Genomic DNA, 20668 nt, shown 5'->3' with positions numbered 1-20668 from the left:
ATTAAACGTATATCTACTTTGTTGATATGTATCTTATATTATTCCTGAACTACAATATATAGTAATAGCACAATAACAATATACATCATAACTTTAATATGGAGCAGTAGAATAATCATTATACTAATATATTTGTGTTATATAGATAAATAATAATTATAATCATTTTACTTTCTTTTCTCTTGATTTTCATTTGACTCGAGAATACATTTAAGATGTTATGCATTACATTCCTTTCTATCTCTATTCTCTCTTTTACTTTCCATCCTATTCTTTTCAGCTTTAAAAAAACTCGAGAACACAGCGTAACTGTGTTAACCATTCGTCGATTTCTTCCCACTACCGAGTCCGATACATCAATTGATTACAATCGAGTGAAGATCTGGACCAACATCTGGTTTTGTTTTCTTCAATTTATTGCAGTCGACGAATCCATGTGTGCCCAAAGTTAGGGTTTGTGATTCATTCGTCAAAATCAACTGAAGTTTTGTGCGAAAACTTAGGGTTTGGTAACTGCTATCTCCGTTATTCCAATTGCTTCACGCTATTACTTGTATTAGATTTGTGTATTCAAGTAGAAAACTATGCATTATCATTGTAGTTTATTGATTTTTGCTGCATATTTATATTTATAAATCTGATCATTTAACTACTCATAATTCGCAGTTTCATATTCATTGCAATTTAAGATAGTGGATGTTCCGATCTTTGGCAGTGGATGTTTCGATTATTTAGGTACTCATAAAACTTGAAGTGCTTTGAAATTATAGGTAAATTTGGAAGTATTGAAGCCTGGTATAGACTTTTTGGTAGTGGTTTTTATATGTATTAGTATTTACAGTATTTATATTTGTAGAAATTTAACATTATCATCTTAACAGAAGTCAGAACATTATCCTTTGCTCTTGCTGCTTATATTTTGTTTTGTTTGAAGGCAGTAGATGTTTCAAAGATGAAAATGATTTCATCGGGTCCCTAATCTTGCTTAATTAGGTTAATATGCTACGGTTTCTTTGGTTTCAACAAAATCTTGCTTAATCAGGTAAGTATTAAGAAGTTGATTCAATTTTATATTCTTTTGTTTTATTTGTTCAATTTCAATATTAATGTTTAAATCTGTTGGAAATAATGATACATCTTTTTTTTATGTGATTATTTGAATTTGACGATTTAGTTAAATTTGACTTATTTCGATAACCCTCATTTTAATTTTCAGTGACATTAAGCTGATTTGTCACATTATGTTCTTTAGCTGATTTTCAGTTAAAGTGAAAGCTGAGTTTTTAGTGACATTCAAGAAAAATGCATAATGGTTAACTATAGTTTGTTCTATATTTGCAATCTTAGCATATTCATATTAATATTTGTTATGTGGCTGATGTAAGTTCATTTTATGTGCATTATCTAGCCAATTTGAGAGTTTGACATTCGTACATAATGTGTTCGATGAAATGCCACTCGATAATCGGTCTTTGGATTTAAAGACCTAACAATGTATTTTTGTAGTTCCACTTGATTTTTCTTATAAAGGTTTTTGATATTAATATTAGTACAACTTATCGATATTAAAATGTGAAATGGGTTTTGATGTTGGAAATTTTAGATAGGAATGGCTTTGAGTTTTCTAAATATGATTATGTTGCTAAATATTACAGGAGCACAAATGCACTTTTTGCATACTTTGCCCATTTATCATTTTCTCCAATTCAGCTTGCATTAAGATCTTATTATTAATATTATCTCTAATATTGTTGTGTTCCTTTCAAAGAATAATCTTTGAAAGCTTAAGATAAGTACATTCAAATAAGTATATAAAACTATAATTTTGAACTTTACTGTTGTTGCATACATATTGCATATAAAGTGATTCTTAATGAATTAACAGTCGATGTGTGCTTATTTCATGTTGATGTTGGCTTTGAATCATGCATTACTTTAGGTGGTTTGGAGACATTACTTTGAAAATTTAAGAATAGGAAAAGATATACAGATCAAGATTAAAGGAACGCAATGTTCTGTTTTGTCATAATTAAATCCTTAATTATTTTGGGGACTCAACAATCTCCACCTATTTGATGATGACAAAACCTATGACATGTAGAGAACACACTAAAGCCAGCAACAAGGGACATAATGAAAAATAGGCAGTAAATTTGTCCCTTTTTAAGTTTGTTTTGGGATCTTTTGCTGAGTTATCCATATCTTATAGTTTGATATGATTTTGAAGATAAACTCATTTCACTTTCATTACAACAGAATATATACAGTAATTACAAAAACATCATAATGAAAAATGAAATAAACAAAAGATACAATTTGAGCACTAGAAGGCTATCTATCTTTATCTTTATCTAGTTCATCTTCAGATAGCTCTTCTTGTTTGATTTTTCAGGCTTCAGAAAATAGGATCGGTATCTCAGCAGGGTCAAATACAGGAATATGAGGAGGTAGAATGATGGGATCTCTTCTGTGTGGGCCTTCACCAGTAGATTTCTTTCCTTTAGGTCTATGAGAAAGAACTTCTTCTACATTCACTACTGGTGCATTCCCAAACTTTGTTGCTTTGTTGAAGAGCTCTTGGAGTTCAGGTTTAAGTGTATCTCTGATGGCACTTTTACCCTTACCAATAAAATACTCCAATATCTCCATCCATTCACTGAATCCTAAGGATCTTAATTCATCATAGTTTATCCTTTCTTGAACATTATTTTTCCTGCTGACACTGAAAGCTCTTTTTGTGCCTCTGTGCACTTTGACGATCTTGCTGGGATTTGATCTTCTGTTCATCACATCACCATACTTATGGCAAACACCGATTCAACCTTCTCGGCCACCGTTTCAATCCGATTGGACCCTCGGTTCCATCAAATTCCAAAGGTTTGCAGGCAGTGAATTCTTTGTAGGAGCATCCTACACGATTTCTAGTGGCGTTAGATCCATTGCTAGTTTCAGAGTTATTGTTGTTATTTCGCATTGCAGCCTGCACTGCGGCTATATTTGCAGCAAGAAAAACACGGAAGTCTTCCTCGGTCATTGCTAGCATGATATGAACTCATTTATAAAAGCTTTTTCTTCATATTAGCGTTTTATAATTTATAATTCGGGTAGTACCTACCCGTTAAGTTCATACTTAGTAGCTAATATACCATTCAACTGCTACAATTCTATATGAAAAACTGATAATAATAATTCGCGCTCAAACTTTTATACAATATTTCACAAACATACAATACCACTATTTTACATATAGGATGAAATGTAGCACATAATAACTTTCCTACATGGCAGCTATAAAGGCAATTCTAGTTAATACGCAAGTCGTTCAGCAAAAGAAACAAAGACACGTAATTCATAAGTCCAGAAACAAGTCATGCATTCGGGTTTTACTAGTATTATTTCCCATCCTTGGTCTTGTGAAAAATAGTCGTTGTGACCGTTGGCTAGGCAGCATGTTGTAATGTCATCAAAAGGACGAGGGTTACGTAATGCCCAACAGCCCCGTAACAATCTAAAAACCTTGTTTCTCACCTCAACTACCGAATCCGTCACTTGCGGGAATGTTTTATTTAAAAGTTGCAACCAAATGTTCTTTTTCTCAATTTGGTGAGAAGCGAACATTACTAACCCGTAAGCATAACATGCTTCTTTACGTTGCATGTTAGAAGCTCTTTCTAAAGAACGGAGTCCTATGTTGGGATATGTTGAGTCAAAATAGGTTCTTAACCCGTAGCGTAAAATTGCATCTCGGTTTCCCGCACTAAATGCCTTAAAGAAAACTTGGCGTAACTTAAAGTCTCCCCAATGTGATATACCCCATCTTTCAAAGGAAAGCCTTTTATAAACTAAGGCATGCCTGGAATGTCTTTCAAACGTTCGACAAACTAATTTCGCCGTAAATAATTGTGCCGATGAATTCTGACCAACTTTAGACAAGATTTCATCAATTATATCTCATGGTAGGTCTTCTAAAATATTTGGTCGTCTATCCTTAACATCCATTTTGTGTTTTTATACTGTAAAATAGTCGAAGATTAGATTTGTAACAGATAATTAACAAACATTTCAAGCAATTTTTACATATACTATAAAAGTACAAATACACTACTATAAATATATTACACAACATGATTACAACTCTTTATTCCGACTCACTCGTTTCTTCTTCTTCGGACTTGGTTCGTTTGGCTAATTTCCTAGGGATACATGGTGATCCTTTAATACGAGCCGTCATTTTCACAAATGGTTTAGAAAAATCTGGTGGCCTAGATGTTCCCGGATTATTGTTAAAATTTAAGAAATACGGGTGTTTACGATACACATAAAGTTCATCGGGGTCGGAAGCAGGTTTCTCTATTTTGATGCCCTTTCCCTTATTATTCTCTTTTGCCTTATTAAATTGAGTTGGGGTAATTTCTTTAACATCATCGGAATTCTCGTCGGGATCCGATTCATCAGAAAATTGGTAATTTCCCCAATATTTTGCTTTCATGGCGGAAACACCATTGACCATTTTTATCTTTGGTCCATTGGTTGAAGATTTTCTTTTATTTAATCGTTTTACTGTAGGTATTAATATTTCTTCCTCCAGAACCTCTTCTTCTTCAGGTTCCTCCTCTTCCGGTTCCTCTTCGGAAATTTGTGAATCTTCTCAAAATATATTCGATTCTTCATTATTTTTAGGTGAGTCGATGAGATTTGTACTAGAGGTGGACATCTATCACAAAATATCAAACACGTTAAGAGATTAATATATCACATAATATTTACATGTTAATAATATGTAGTTTTCAACAAAAGTGTTAAGCTATCGTTTTTAAAGAAAACACGGTCGAAGTCTAGACTCACTAATGCATCCTAACAAACTCAGTAAGACACACTATGCAATTTCTGGTTCTCTAAGACCAACGCTCGGATACCAACTGAAATGCCCCGTTCATATTGATTATAAACGTTCCATATTAATTGATTTCGTTGTGAGGTTTTGACCTCTATATGAGACGTTTTTCAAAGACTGCATTCGATTTTAAAACAAACCATAACCTTTAAAATATTACGACGATTATCAAATAATGATAATCTAAAATATAGCGTTTTCACACGACCATTACATAATGGTTTACAATAATATTACACAACAATATATGTCTTCGCATGCAGTTTCTAAACAATATTATACAAGCATGCTGACTCCAACTCTTATCCATAAATTAGCATGAAACAGCGGAAACTCTTAATAATCACCTGAGAATAAACATGCTTTAAACGTCAACAAAAATGTTGGTGAGTTATAGGTTTAACCTATATATTTATCAAATCGTAATAATAGACCACATAATTTTCATTTTCATTTCTCAATAACATGCAATCTGCATAAAAATCATTCATATGATGAACACCTGGTAACCGACATTAACAAGATGAATATAGAATATCCCCATCATATCGGGACTCACATCGGATATGATTAATCGAAGTACTAAAGCATCCGTAACTCGGATGAGGCTTGTTGGGCCAAATAGATCTATCTTTAGTATTCGCGTCAATTGGTGGCAATTATCATAAACACCAATTCTTAGGCTACCAAGCTATAAAGGGGCATATTTGGTTCGATAATTCAACATAGAATGTAATTTTTGATCACTTGTGTCTATTTTGTAAAACATTTATAAAACTGCATGTATTCTCATCCAAAAAATAATAGATTTTAAAAGTGGGACTATAACTCACTTTCACAGATTTTTACTTTGTCGGAAACACGACTTGGCCACTGGTCGATTCACGAACCTATAACAAATATGTACATATATATCAAAGTATGATCGAATATATTCACAACATTTTTTACTACGTTTTAAAGATTTAAGTTTGTTAAGTTAACAGTCCAACGTTAGTAATCTACAATTAGTTGTCCACAGTTAGATGTACAGAAATAAATCAATATATATTATCTCAAATCAATCCACGACCCAGTGTATATAAGTCTCAGGCTCGATCACAACTCAAAGTATATATATTATTTTGTAATCAACCTCAACCCTGTATAGCTAACTCAAGCATTACTGCATATAGAGTGTCTATTGTTGTTCCGATATATATATATAGATGGGTCGATATGAAATGTCAAAATATTGTATACGTGTCTATGGTCTATCAATGTTACATAATATATGTTAGAATACATGTACAATACAATATAAGTTAGTTAGGATATGGTTAGTATAGATTTTTGTAAAATCATCCCGTAGTCAAATTAACCATTTTTAACCAATTTTGTTTTACCCATAACTTCTTCGTTTTAAATCCATTTTGAGTTAATCGAGTTGCTGTGGTTTCATATTGAACTGTACTTTATGAATCTAAATAGAAAAGGTATAGGATTATAATCAAAAATACAGGTTATAAGTCATTTTTTTAGAGGTAGTCATTTCAGTCGAAAGAACGACGTCTAAATGACCATTTTGATAAACATACTTCCACTTTGAGTTTAACCATGTTTTTGGATATTGTTTCATGTTCATAAGAAAAATCATTTTCCCAGAAGAATAGCTTTTAAATCAAAGTTTATCATAGTTTTTAATTATCCAAACCAAAACAGCCCCCGGTTTCTCTACGACGGCGTATGTCCGGTTTTACGGTGTTCTTCGTGTTTCCAGGTTTTAAATCATTAAGTTAGCATATCATCTAGATATATAACATGTGTTTAGTTGATTTTAAAAGTCAAGTTAGAAGGATTAACTTTGTTTGCGAACAAGTTTAGAATTAACTAAACTATGTTCTAGTGATTACAAGTTTAAATCTTCGAATAAGATAGTTATATATATATGAATCGAATGATGTTATTTACTACCTCAAGTTTAGTAGGTAAACCTACTGGAAGTGACAAGAAATAATCTAGCTTCAAAGGATGCTTGGATGGCTTGAAAGTTCTTGAAGTAGAATCATGACACGAAAACAAGTTCAAGTAAGATTATCACTCGAATTAAAATTGTTATAGTTATAGAAATTGAATCAAAGTTTGAATATGAGTATTACCTTGAATTAGAAAGATAACCTACTGTAAGTAACAAAGGTTTCTTGATCTTAGATGATTACTTGGAATAGATTAGAAAGCTTGGAAGTATACTTGCAAACTTGAAAGGATTTTTGAAGTGTTCTCGAAGTGTTCTTCCTATGATGATTATAGCTTCATTCTTGAAGTAGTTTTTGATAAAAATGATGATTTGGTTACTGAAAAAATTCGTTCATATGTGTATGTATGTGTGTGTGTGTGTGTTTGTGTTGAGAGAGAATTAGAAAAGGAAAATGGAAATGAAATGAAGTGAATGGTGAGTGGTGAGTGAGGTTAAAAGGAGTTCTAGTTAGTTGACTAGTTCATGGTAGAAGTTAAACTTGATTAGTCTTGTATGACATAATCAAGAGTGGAATCCCATGCTAGTTCCTATTGGTATATACCCATAGTAAGTACGTCTAGAAGCTGGGTATAATACGAGTACGGAGACTGAATGAATACGAGTAGAATTGTTGATGAAAATGAATAGGAATGTAATTGTAACCATTTTTGTTAAGTATGAGTGTTTTGATATATGTCTTGAAGTCTTTCAAAAGTGTATTAATATATCTTAATACACTACATGTATATACATTTTAACTGAGTCGTTAAGTCACCGTTAGTCGTTACATGTAAGTGTCGTTTTGAAACTTTTAAGTTAACGATCTCATTTAATGTAGTTAACCCATTGTTTATTATATCTAATGAGATGTTAAATTATCATATTATCTTGATAACATGGTGTATGAACATATCTTAATACAATATATATATATATATATATATATATATATATATATATATATATATATATATATATATATATATATATATATATATATATATTAAAACGTCGTTACAACGATAATCGTTACATATATAACTCGTTTCGAAACTCTTAAGTTAGTAGTCTTGTTTTACATATGTAGTTCATTGTTAACACACTTATTGATATATTTAATTATCATTTTATCATGTTAAACATAGTGTATCAATATCTTAATATGATTCATATGTATTTAGTAAGACGTTGTTATAACGATAATCGTTATATATATCGTTTCGAGTTTCATAATTCAATAGTCTCATTTTTATGTATATAACTCATTGTTAATATACTTAGTGTGATACTTACCTATGATAATTCTCATGTTAACTATATATATATATATCCATATATATATCATCATGTAGTTGTTACAAGTTTTAAACGTTCGTGAATCGCCGGTCAACTTGGGTGATCAATTGACTACATAAACTCATTTCAATTAATCAAGTCTTAACAATTTTGATTGTTTAACATGTTGGAAATATTTAATCATGTAAATATCAATTTCATTTAATATATATAAACATGAAAAAGTTCGGGTCACTACATAGCTGGCTGCTTCCGACGCGTAGCTGGCTTACGCTGAGGACCCTCCCCCTCAGCTGGTGCAGAACCAGAGGCAGTCGATTGGTTAACTTCACCCCGAGCAGCAAGATACTCGAGCATGCCTGGTGTCAAACCAGTATATGGAACAGTAGGAGCTTCTTTTGGCATTCCCCCTTATTTTAGAGGCAGGTCAAACGATTCATCAGTGATTTGCTGGTAAGCTTCACAAAGCCGATTTTCAAAAACTAGGCTCAAGAATCGTGGAAAGGGAATCAAATGTGTTCTTTTAGGTGCTTGCACCATCTCCCTTAGCCTCAAATAGATTTCTCTAGCATAATCAATATTTCTGTTAAACAACAACCCATGACCAATCTTAAGCTCAAAGTCTGAGCACTGGTCAAAACTTCCTGATTTCTGGCTGATACACTGAGGCAGCAACCCAAAGAAATAATACCATAGAGGTGGCATATGCTTTCTCAACGGCGTATGAGCTACTGGTTGTGAAAAACCAATGATTTCTAGCACTTCCCTCCTGAAAGCATCACTAGTTGGTGAATCAACAAATGGTCCACCTGGTAATTGAAGGGCACGTCGAATGGCCTCAACGGTGATGGAGCAGGTTAGGGGTTTGGTCACCATGCCACGAATACATGGAACATTCTGGGGAGTGGTGGCAGTATACCAAAATCTAGCCAAGCATGCTGCATACAAATGTGAAGGTACACCGGTAATAGCTCTAGCCAGAGTGGATTGTTGTATGTAATCGATGATCGTTTCATAGCCCATGTTGGCTTTCGATTTGGGGATTGAAAGTGCGTGAGCAGCATTGCCTCTCGATAGGCGAATAGTCGTGTGTTCTGGTGCATTATCAGCCCTAACCAGATTTGGGTGGAGGTTGAACAGTGGTCCCTGAACAACCTGTTCCTCCGGTGCCGATTGTGGTTGTTGTTCAGGTTGTGGTGGTTGTTGTGGTTCTACCGGTTGTTGTTGTTGTTGTTGTTGTTGTTGTTGTTGTTGTTGTTGTTGTTGTTGTTGTTGTTCCTCTGGCTGGTTCTCAACAAGTGGTGATTGTGGTTGGTCGGCCATTGATGATTTGTAAGGATGAAGATTTGAAGATTTGAAAGTTGGAAAATTGGAAGATTTTTGAGAGAAAAGAGTATGTGTTTTTGAATAATGAATAACCGAAGGTTATTATGGAAGATAAAACACTCTTTTATCTGTTCTGATTGGGTGAAAAAGTGCAGGAGAGAGAAAATGGCAATTGTCATTTGCAGGCGCGTGGGCAGATGTGACAGACTGGCATGTTTTCGAGGGGACACAAACTGTTGACATGACGTATATACGGCTTGAACACTCATACCTCCCATTCAGCATTAAATGCAGCAGGTTTTAATTCAAAAATTGATTTAAAAAACCACAAAATAAGTTCTGTATTAAATACAAAACACTTTGTCACATTTAATATGTCATGAATTTAATTTAAATCATTGGAAGTAAATGAGTTTCAGTTTTAAGGAATCATTTAATTCTGTGAGCTATTTATTATTTCATTTAAAACATTTGAGTAACCATAGTATAAAAGACCTTGTTGTGCTGAGTGTTTGTCATGTAGGTAGTAAGTAAAAGAGTGTGACTTACTGGTTTGCCCTACATGTTGTAGAGTCAGCACACCAACAAAAGTGTCTTTTATTTAGAGTTCAAGCATACCCAGCTTAGAGATAAGATACTTAAAACGTTTCTTATCTAAGGGCTTTGTGAAAAGATCTGCTAACTGCTGGTCTGTTGAAATAAAGTGTAACTCCACATCTCCTTTTTGAACATGATCCCTTATGAAATGATACCGAACATCAATGTGCTTAGTCCTTGAATGCATTACAGGATTGTTGGTGATAGCAATTGCACTGGTGTTGTCATAGTAGATTGGAGTTTTTGTAACATGAACACCATAGTCTTTCAGCTGGCTTTGCATCCATAGTACTTGAGCAGTACAACTACCATCAGAAACATATTCTGCCTCAGCAGTGGATGTGGACACAGTATTTTGCTTTTTGCTCGTCCAGCTGACTAGCCTACCACCCAGTAACTGGCAACCACCAGTAGTACTTTTTCTGTCTATTTTACAACCTACAAAGTCAGCATCTGAATACCCAGTTAGCTCAAAATCCTAGTCTTTGGGATACCAAAGACCACGTTTAGCAGTACCTTTTAGGTACCTAAATATTCTTTTTACTGCTAGCAAATGTGACTCTTTAGGATCATCTTGATATCTGGCACAGAGACATGTGGCAAACATAATATCTGGTCTGCTGGCTGTGAGATAAAGTAGAGATCCAATCATACCTCTATATTCAGTGATATTGACTGGTTCACCATTGAGATCAGCATCTATTTTAATGAATGCTGCCATTGGAGTCCCTATATCTTTTAAACAGGTCAGACCAAATTTCTTTAACATATCTTTGATATATTTATCTTGACTTATAAAAATCCCATCATCAAGTTGTTTGATCTGCAATCCTAGAAAGTATTGCAGATCCCTTTGTAAACTCATTTCATATGTCTTTGACATAAGTTTTGAAAATTCTTGACAATGTGTTTCTTTTTTAGAACCATAAATAATATCATCCACATATATCTGTACCAACAAGAGATTACCATCTATCTCTTTTGAGAACAGAGTGGTATCAATTGTTTCAACTTTAAAACCTAAACCAGTGAGATACACATGAAGTGTCTCATACCATGCTCTTGGAGCCTGTTTGAGGCCATAGAGAGCTTTGTCTAACTTGTAGACATGGTCTGGATATTTACTGCTTACAAAACTAGGAGGCTGTTTGACAAAGACTTCTTCTTGCAACTTCCCATTCAGAAATGCAGATTTAACATCCATCTGGAATACCCTAAAGGTCATCTTAGCAGCATATGCCAAGAACAATCTGATAGCTTCCATCCTAGCCACTGGTGCATATGTTTCCCCATAATCTAATCTTTCTTCCTGTCTAAACCCTTGAGCAACCAATCTTGCTTTATTTCTGATCACAATCCCATCTTCATCCATCTTGTTCTTAAACACCCACTTGGTACCAATGATTTTCTTTGTCTTATCCTCTGGTTCAGGTACCAACTTCCATACTTTATTCCTATCAAACTGAGTAAGTTCATCTTGCATTGCTCCTACCCAGCTAGGATCCTTAAGTGCTTCTTGAGGACAGGTGGGTTCAATGTTAGACGCAAAGTTGACATGCATACAAAAGTTGCTGGTTGCATGCCTTCTTGTTTTAACACCACTAGCCAGATTCTGTTGAGTGTCTCTATCCCAAATCTTCTTTTGCTGATCCTAACTCTATATGACGACTTTTAATTCACAGAAACAACCAAAATCTGTTGCCCGTCCCAATCTGCTTTCCATTTTCTTTATTATTTTCGTACGTCCTATTGATCTTCCTGTCGAACTTCATTGCTGTAAAGCAATCAATTTAATCATGTTATCAGTTATACACCATTTAAATTTATCACTATCCTGATCACGGTTAAATTACTCAAACTATTACCATTCGTTAAACGTCACCAATTGTTTCATATTTTCATTCGGCATAGACACCTCTATAAAACATGCAAACTACTATTTACTTGAGGACTTGATAAAATTGAGATCCATAAAGATTGCTACCCAAAATCACCATACCATCTAGCTTTCCATTCCCATTCTGTTGTTGTCGAGCAACCAGACAAGACACCCATCGCCACCCTCACCAAAACCCACATGCTCGATCTTTTCACAAATCAAAACCGTCACCACCACTCTGGGTTCTGTTTTCTTATCGAATCCTTCTACTTCTGTTTTGTCTTCTACGAGCACCAAAACCACTTTCAATCAACATCATGACTGCAAACTGCCAAGATTGTTTCTGATTATAACCGCTACTACTACCACCGTGGTGTATGTAAGAAGATGATAGATGATGAAACGAGATGAATACGCTCATAGTTTAAAGTTTGCTTAAATGGGTGTAAACAAATTGAGGGGGACAACTTATATATATTAATGGAAGCAAAAGTAAGCAATCAAGTTGATGCTCATATATTTGGCCGACCACTTTTCTAATTACCTAACCCCATAAAAATTAATCAAGTGTTACCTAATTGTAAGGTGACAAATAAAAAAAAAAGATTCGATGTTGAGTGCTCCTTTCTTTTCTTCCGTCCGTTTTTTGAGCCCACCACCAAAATCACCTTGTTCAATTTAAATTAAACATGTATTGGGATTCTTTATAAAATGTATTAAAAGAAAAGGAGAAAGAAGCCATGATTTATGCTCTGGTGGGACAATCATTAGGGTATACAGCCGACATGCATGGGAGGTGTAAGTTAAATAGATGAAGATATTTTTTTTCTTCCTTTTTCAGCATGCTTCGTTTTTCTTTTTCCCCTAGCCAATGGTTTATACGGATGCTTTTATTTATTAAGTGGATTGCTACGTGAATTGGGCCGATTTAAATGAAGAAGTGGGAGGCTCAGATAGATACGGTTTATATATGTATACGTCGTGAAATAAACCAGAAATGTAATTGACAGACGAGTGGTTATGCGTGTTTAGTGATTATCGAGAGGTCACGGGTTTGAGCCCGGGTGATGCCATTTCTTTTTAAAAGGGTTTATCTTCAAAGGTTGTACTCTATTTTTTTCTTTATTTTTATTATTATTATTGTTTGTATTATTATTATTATTATTATTATTATTATTATTATTATTATTATTAATTATTAGTATTATTATTATTATTATTATTATTATTATTATTATTATTATTATTATTATTATTATTATTATTATTATTATTATCATTTTGTTACCAAGTAACATCATTAAATATTAACAGTGTTATTATTATTAGTATTAACAATATTGATATAAGTATTATTATGATTAGGATTATTATTATTGTTATTATAAAATCAATACAAGTTATTATTATTTTCACTAATATTAGTATTAATATCATTTTTGTAATTATTAGTTTTACTATTATTATTATTAATATAAGTATCAAATTTTAACAATATCGTTATTATTATTAGTATTATCGATATTAAGAAAGTTATTATTATTAATAAATCATTATTATCGAAACTATCATTTTGTTACAGATAAATATTTTGTACATAAAATATGCTTAATACATATATTGTAATTTTACTAATAACTTATATACCTACATAATAATATTATTTATATAAATACTTATATATAAAAAAAACTAATGATATCTTTTATATAATACTAACCATATATATAGATATATTAATATAACTAAATATATAGATATTAAACATTTTGAAAATATACACAAACTAAATAAGTATAATATATAATTTAAGTTATAATATATAAACTTGTTCAATTACGATTATATATTTTAATATATATACAAATGATATAGGTTCGTAAATCCGAGGCCAACCCTGCATTGTTCAGTTGTTCAATATAGTCATATGTATTTTTACTACAAAATACATTAGGTGAGTTTTCATTTGCTCCCTTTTTAAATGCTTTTGCAATATATATTTTTAGGACTGAGAATACATGCGCTGCTTTTATAAATGTTTTACGAAATAGACACAAGTACTTAAATTTACATTCTATGGTTGGATTATTAACCGAATATCGCCCTTCAAGTCTGTTAACCTAAGAATTTAGGGAAATGGCCCCTGATTGACGCAAATCCTAAAGATAGATCTATGGACCTTGACCAGTCCCATTCGAGGTACGAATGCTTTAGTACTTCGAGATTATTATTATACAGACGAGAGGTTCTGTTTTGGGGATATTCTATGCATTAAGTTAACGTCGGTTACCAGGTGTTCAATCCATATGAATGATTTTTGTCTCTATGCATGAGACGTATGTTTATGAGAAATGAAAATTTTGTGGTCTATTAAAATTATGAAATGATTATTTATGATAAACTAATTAACTCACCAACCTTTTGGTTGACACTTTAAAGCATGTTTATTCTCAGGTACGAAAGAAATCTTCCGCTGTACATTTGCTCATTTTAGAGACATTACTTGGAGTCATACATGACATATTTCAAAAGACGTTGCATTCGAGTTGTCGAGTTCATCAAGATTATTATTAAGTCAATTATAGTTAGATATATTATGAAATGGTATGCATGCCGTCAACTTTCGATGTAATGAAAGATTGTCTTTTCAAAAATGAATGCAATGTTTGTAAAATGTATCATATAGAGATCAAGTACCTCGCGATGTAACCAACTGTTGTGAATCATTTATAATCGATATGGACTTCGTCCGGATGGATTAGGACGGGTCTCTACAAGTTGGTTCAGTAGTTTGAGCAGCAATAGGAGACAGCTGTTCAATATTAGTGGAACTAGTACCAACTTGATCTTTCAGAACCAGCAGACCTATGCTCAAGTTGTAGAACTTCAGTAGAGCCAGTAGGTCCACATGGTTTGGACACAGATGGAACAGAGTGTTCCATCTCATCATCAGAGAACCCAGCAACATGGATTGGTGATGGATTTGCTGCTAGTTCTTCTTCATCATCAAGAGCTTGCTGAGTGGGCTCTTCAAACAGTAACTCATCATCTTCTTTACCAGAAGATGAAGTGGGGGCAGTTTCATCAAAAGTAGCATTAATGGATTCTTTAAAATAGCCCCTTCTCTTGTTGTAGACCCTATATGCCTTTGACATGTTGGAATATCCAAGAAATATACCTTCATCAGCCTTAGCATCAAATTTGCCTAGCTGATCCCTATTGTTTAGAATGTAACAGGGAGTGCCAAATACATGAAGAAATGAAATTGAGGGTCTTCTGCCTTTAAGAACTTCATAAGCAGTTTTCTGATGTCTTTTCACTATAAGAGATCTATTCTGGGTAAAACAGGCAGTATTCACAGCTTCTGCCCAATATGAGTTTTTCAATCCAGACTCAACCAACATAGATCTTGCTTCTTTCTGCAACACCATTCTGTTGAGGTGTTCTCACAGCAGAAAAGTTCTGTGAAATACCTTTGTCAGCACAAAATTCTTCTAATGTAGCATTTCTGAATTCTGTACCATGATCACTTCTTAGCTGTTTCACCAGTTGCCCATTCAAAAGCTCCATTCTTTTGATAAAATTAATAATTTCATCAGCAGCTTCACTTTTTTGCTTCAAAGAGAATACCCAAGTGTATCTGAAATATTCATCAACAATAACCAGTGTGTACTTCTTCCCACTACATCTGGCTACATTAACAGGACCAAAAAGATCCATATGAAGTAAATGAAATGGTTTCTCAACAGATGAGATCTGCTTAGATTTGAATGAGGCATGGTGATGTTTTTTCTTTTCACACCCAGGACACAATCTGTCCTTCACATAAGACATCGTGGGTATCCCAGATACCAAACTTCTACTGGATAATTTGTGAATATCTTTGAAGTTGAGATGTGAGAGTCTCTTGTGCCATAGCCACTTTAGGTTGTCTGCTGCCTTTGAATAGAAACAAGTATCAGTTGATGTGACTGCCATGTTCATGTCAATTTGATACGTGTTTTCATGACGTTTTGCTGTTAGCAGTGGCTTCCCTGACTTATCAAAAATAGTGCCAATTTTCTTTCTGAAGTGGACTATCTTATTCTTACTTGTCAGTTGGCTTATGCTGAGTAAATTATGTTTAAGCCCAACGACATATGCAACATTTGAGAACGTGATATTCCCATTTGTTAAAGTACCAAAACCCTTTGTGTAACCCAACGAATTATCTCCATACGAAACAACTGGACCATCCTTTTCTTGATAGTCCATTAGCAGGGACTTACTTCTGGTCATATGTCTCGAACAACCACTATCGAAATACCGGATTTTCTTGTTTTGAATGCCCTGCACAGTAGCTAAGAGATTAGTTCTTTTTGGGAACCCATCCGAGGATGGGTTCTGGAAGAGTCATTTTTGATGATCTCTTCCTTTCTACTGGTTTACTAGAAGAAGCAGTAGCAGAAGGGGTCTGGGTTTGAGTACACTGGTTGGCCAAGTGATTTCTGCTGCCACACTTGTAGCATTTTCTCACTTTTGGCCTTGGTGACTGATCATACACAGATCTAATAGAGGCAGTAAGATCAGGTCGACTTTTGGTTACTGCCTTAATTAGCTGGTCAAGCTTGACTGTCATTATCTCAGTGATAGATAGCTCTTCATTAGAGTCCACTTTTGCTTTTCCCTTATGGGCAGCTTTCTTCTTAGAACCAGTACCATAGTCATGGCATATTGCTTTACCTTTGTCATTTGACGAGCCAGTGTGGGAAGTTACTGGCTTGACTGCTGACGCTGATTGACCAGTATGAATTTTAACTGCTGCCTTTGACTTGCCAGTATTTCATTTGACTGGCTTGTCTGTAGCTACTGGATGACCAGTAAGTTGGTCAACAGCTGGCTTAGCACAGGTGGAACTCGAACAGGAAGAGAAATCAGTTGGTTTAATTTTTCTTTGATTGTTCTCAGCGATTTTCTTTTTAATCCGTCTTTCTTTTGGAGTCATGTAGTAGATGCTTGAGGGGTCAGTAGTCTCATCAAATGAGGTACTGGCTTCCCTTGCTCTAACTTCATCCTCCAAGATCTCTTTCATAGCAGGTGGTGGGAACACAGCAGGTCTGACAAACTTATTTGTCAAGACCCTTTTACCCTCAACTATCTTGGCAAAAGTATTTGGCAAGACAGCTTCAGGATCAGTTTCAAGAATTGGGTCTATGAAAGTAACTTCTGCAATAGCAGCAGCAGCAGCATAGTCACCAGCAAAGAAGGCTTCAACTTGGGCAGGCACCTGCTCATTAACACACTTAGCTATGCGTTGAGCAGATGTACACCATGAAGCGAAAATCTTTTTAAGATTATCCAGCAGGTTCTTGCCTTCTGCTGCCTGAACGTGAAGAGACTTTAAAGCAAAATTTTGTTTTTCAAATTTGGAAATATCATCTTTCAAGATTTTAATTTCATCAGTTTTGCTTTTAAGTTTCTCATTTAATGATTTGTTATCAGTTTTCAAAACTTCTTCACATTTACTGCCTCTACGTAAGCCAATTCTTAGGTAGTAAAACATTTCAGCTTTTTCATCATCAGTATAAGTTCGAAAATTATCAACCTTATACAGCATTTTAGATTTTCACTGAGGTGAATCTCTTTTCTGATCAGCTTCCCTCATGTCAGCCAAAAATGTACTACCACAATCATCCTCATCAGACTCCTCGACCTCCTTGGCCATTAAACACATCTTTTTACCAGAAGCATAACTAGCACCATCATCATCAGTGTCACTATCAGAAGATGAAGACGAGCTGGTTTCATCCCAATCATGATGCTCAGCAACTAGAACCTTTTCTGGCTTTTTACCCTTCTTATCAATCTTAGCACTTTCCTTCATCTGAGCTTTTATAGCTTTGTACTTGTTCTTGTACTTATCAGCTTTTGAGAAAGAGTTAGCATGTGACATTGAAGGTTTTCTGGACATGCATTCAACAGCAAAGTGTCCAATGAAAGGACCCGTCCTAAACCATCTGGACGAAGTCACCAACAACTGGTTCCATTGCGATGATCGACTCCAAATACTGTCTTTAAAATGATCAAATGCACAGCGGAACGTTTCTTTCATACCTGAGAATAAACATGCTTTCAAGTGTCAACCACAAGGTTGGTGAGTTCATTAGTTTATCATAAATAATCATTTCATAATTTTAATAGACCACAAGATTTCATATTTCCATTCCTCATAAACATACGCCCCATGCATAGAGACAAAAATATCATTCATATGGATTGAACACCTGGTAACCGACATTCACAATATACATTTAAGAATATCCCCATCATTCCGGGATCCTCCTTCAGACATGATATAAATTTCGAATTACTAAAGCATCCGGTACTTTGGATGGGGCTTGTTGGGCCCGATAGATCTATCTTTAGGATTCGCGTCAATTAGGGTTTCTGTTCCCTAATTCTTAGGTTACCAGACTATATAAAAAGGGCACATTCGATTAGATAATCCAACCATAGAATGTAGTTTCGATCACTTGTGTCCATTTCGTGAAACATTTATAAAAGCAGCGCATGCATTCTCAGTCCCAAAAATATATATTGCGAAAGCATTTAAAAAAAAAGAGTAATGAAAACTCACGCATATAAATATTGTAAAACAATTAATAAAGCATTTGCATGTATTCGCAGTTCAAAATATATTTCAAAGGCATTTAATAAAGCAGTTGTAAAAACAGTGCATGTATTCTCAGTCCAAAAAATATAAAGAGTAAAAGGGAGCAAATGAACTCAGCAAATGTACTTTGTAGTAAAAATACATAGAACGACTTTGAATAAGTATAGGGTTGGCCTCGGATTCACGAACCTATATCATCCATATATATATATTAACACATATACTTGTAATCGAATAAAGTTTATATATATATTTTATAATGTATTGATATTAATATGTTTATGTATAATTATATTAGTACCTATAATATGTTATGTTATATATAACATATATAATCTAATGTTATAATAATATGTTAGCTAAGATATAAAAACATAGTACTTGTAATATTATTATACTTATGCTATAAGTAATAATTATAAATAATATCCGTTATAATAAAAAATAATAATAATACTTTTAGTAACTTTAGTTAAATCAATAATAATGATAGTAATAATATAAATGTTAAAAATGATAATTATAATAATAATAATAATAATATTGGTAATAATAATAGTAATAATAATGTTAATAGATATAATGATAATAAAATATATGTACAATATGTTAATAATAATAATAATAATAATAATAATAATAATAATAATAATAATAATAATAATAATAGTAATAATAATAATAATAATAATAATAATAACAATTAGTACCTTAGAAGCATTAAAAAGAAATATGTTGCCTTAGACGGGACTCGAACCCGCAACCTCCCGCTAGTCACCACCACCCCCTAACCATTCGAGCTAAATTGTTTTTCTGATTAACTCACAGACCAAATTCTATTTAACCTGTTTATTCTTGTTTCCCTTATTTCTTCTTCTTCATTTGTCAATTATCATAATCATCATCAATATCTTATATATCATCAATTCATATTCGTTCGAGAATCATCATCTAATATCATTTATATCTATCATAACCATTACCATCATCCTAGCATGATCGTCGTCATCATTTCCTTATAATCATTATCATATACGGTTATCATCATCAACTTCCATATCCCCTTGTTCATCGTGATTTATCATCACCTTTATCATTCTCGTATTGTTTCCTTTATTGCAAAACGATTAAGCATTTTTGGACATTGCAATTTAAGCCGAAAGAAAAATAGAGTAGTAACAGAGATCGACAACACAATAATAATCTAACTTATTTGCAGCAGTTTGTCAAAATACCTCGGCCCATTATACTTTGGCCTAACAAAAGTTATCGGCCCAACTTTTCTATTCCAACACCTAATTAAATCGAATTTTGGTCCAGCAACAAGAGAGATATGTGGCTGTCGAACATCGAATTATAATAGGGAAAAAAATAATACCGACACTCTAATCTTAAGATCATATAATACCTTAAATAAAGAAATTCAGTGGGGTTTGATCCTAATCATAGCAGCCACGTTAATCATACTTATTTCCAAATACTAGAAGTCGAATTGGTCCCTCAATAAAGAAAGTGCTTCTCCTTCCTTACCCACTTGGATATGTCGATCACATGACCAAGAATTTGGTATAGTACGAAGCATAAATATCACGCAGTTTTCTTTATTTATAACTCATCTTTAAAGCCATCATGCACTTCCATTCATCATTCTTATAGTAAATATCCTAATTGATTTAATTATTGTATGTGTATACAGAGAAGGATATGGCGTTTCTTTGGTGGGTCTCGACTATAAGAATATCATATATGGACGACATGGAGTAGTAATGGTTTGTTAGTGGTAGTTCAAGAAGAAAAGGAGAGAGAGATGGGTAGAGAGAGATATATATGAGCTAGAGAAGAAGAAGAGTGGTGTTGTTCATGTCAATGGAGGAGCTCATAAAGGTGGCGGTGGTTGTGGTTATTTGGTTACAAAAAGTAAAAGAGTTTAAGGGTGATGAATAATGGTGGTGGGTTTGCTTGTATAAGTACGTGTGTTGGTGATGATTTATTCGTGACCAAACTGAAAACAAACATAGTAGTCGTGGA

General features: G+C 33.6%; 1 long non-coding RNA gene across 1 annotated transcript; it reads left to right on the top strand.

The window, feature by feature from the left end:
* The first annotated feature begins 312 nt into the window (after positions 1–312).
* On the top strand, positions 313–3154 carry LOC139867840 (uncharacterized). Its single transcript, XR_011765933.1, has 3 exons — positions 313–1042; positions 1409–1494; positions 2393–3154. It is a non-coding gene; the product is annotated as an uncharacterized lncRNA (long non-coding RNA).
* Positions 3155–20668: the final 17514 nt, after the last annotated feature.

Source organism: Rutidosis leptorrhynchoides, chromosome 1 (genome assembly GCF_046630445.1).
Source record: "Rutidosis leptorrhynchoides isolate AG116_Rl617_1_P2 chromosome 1, CSIRO_AGI_Rlap_v1, whole genome shotgun sequence".
NCBI classification, from domain to species: domain Eukaryota; kingdom Viridiplantae; phylum Streptophyta; class Magnoliopsida; order Asterales; family Asteraceae; genus Rutidosis; species Rutidosis leptorrhynchoides.
The sequence above is the reverse complement of the archived record's forward strand: the minus strand, read 5'-3'. Positions and strand labels throughout refer to the sequence as shown.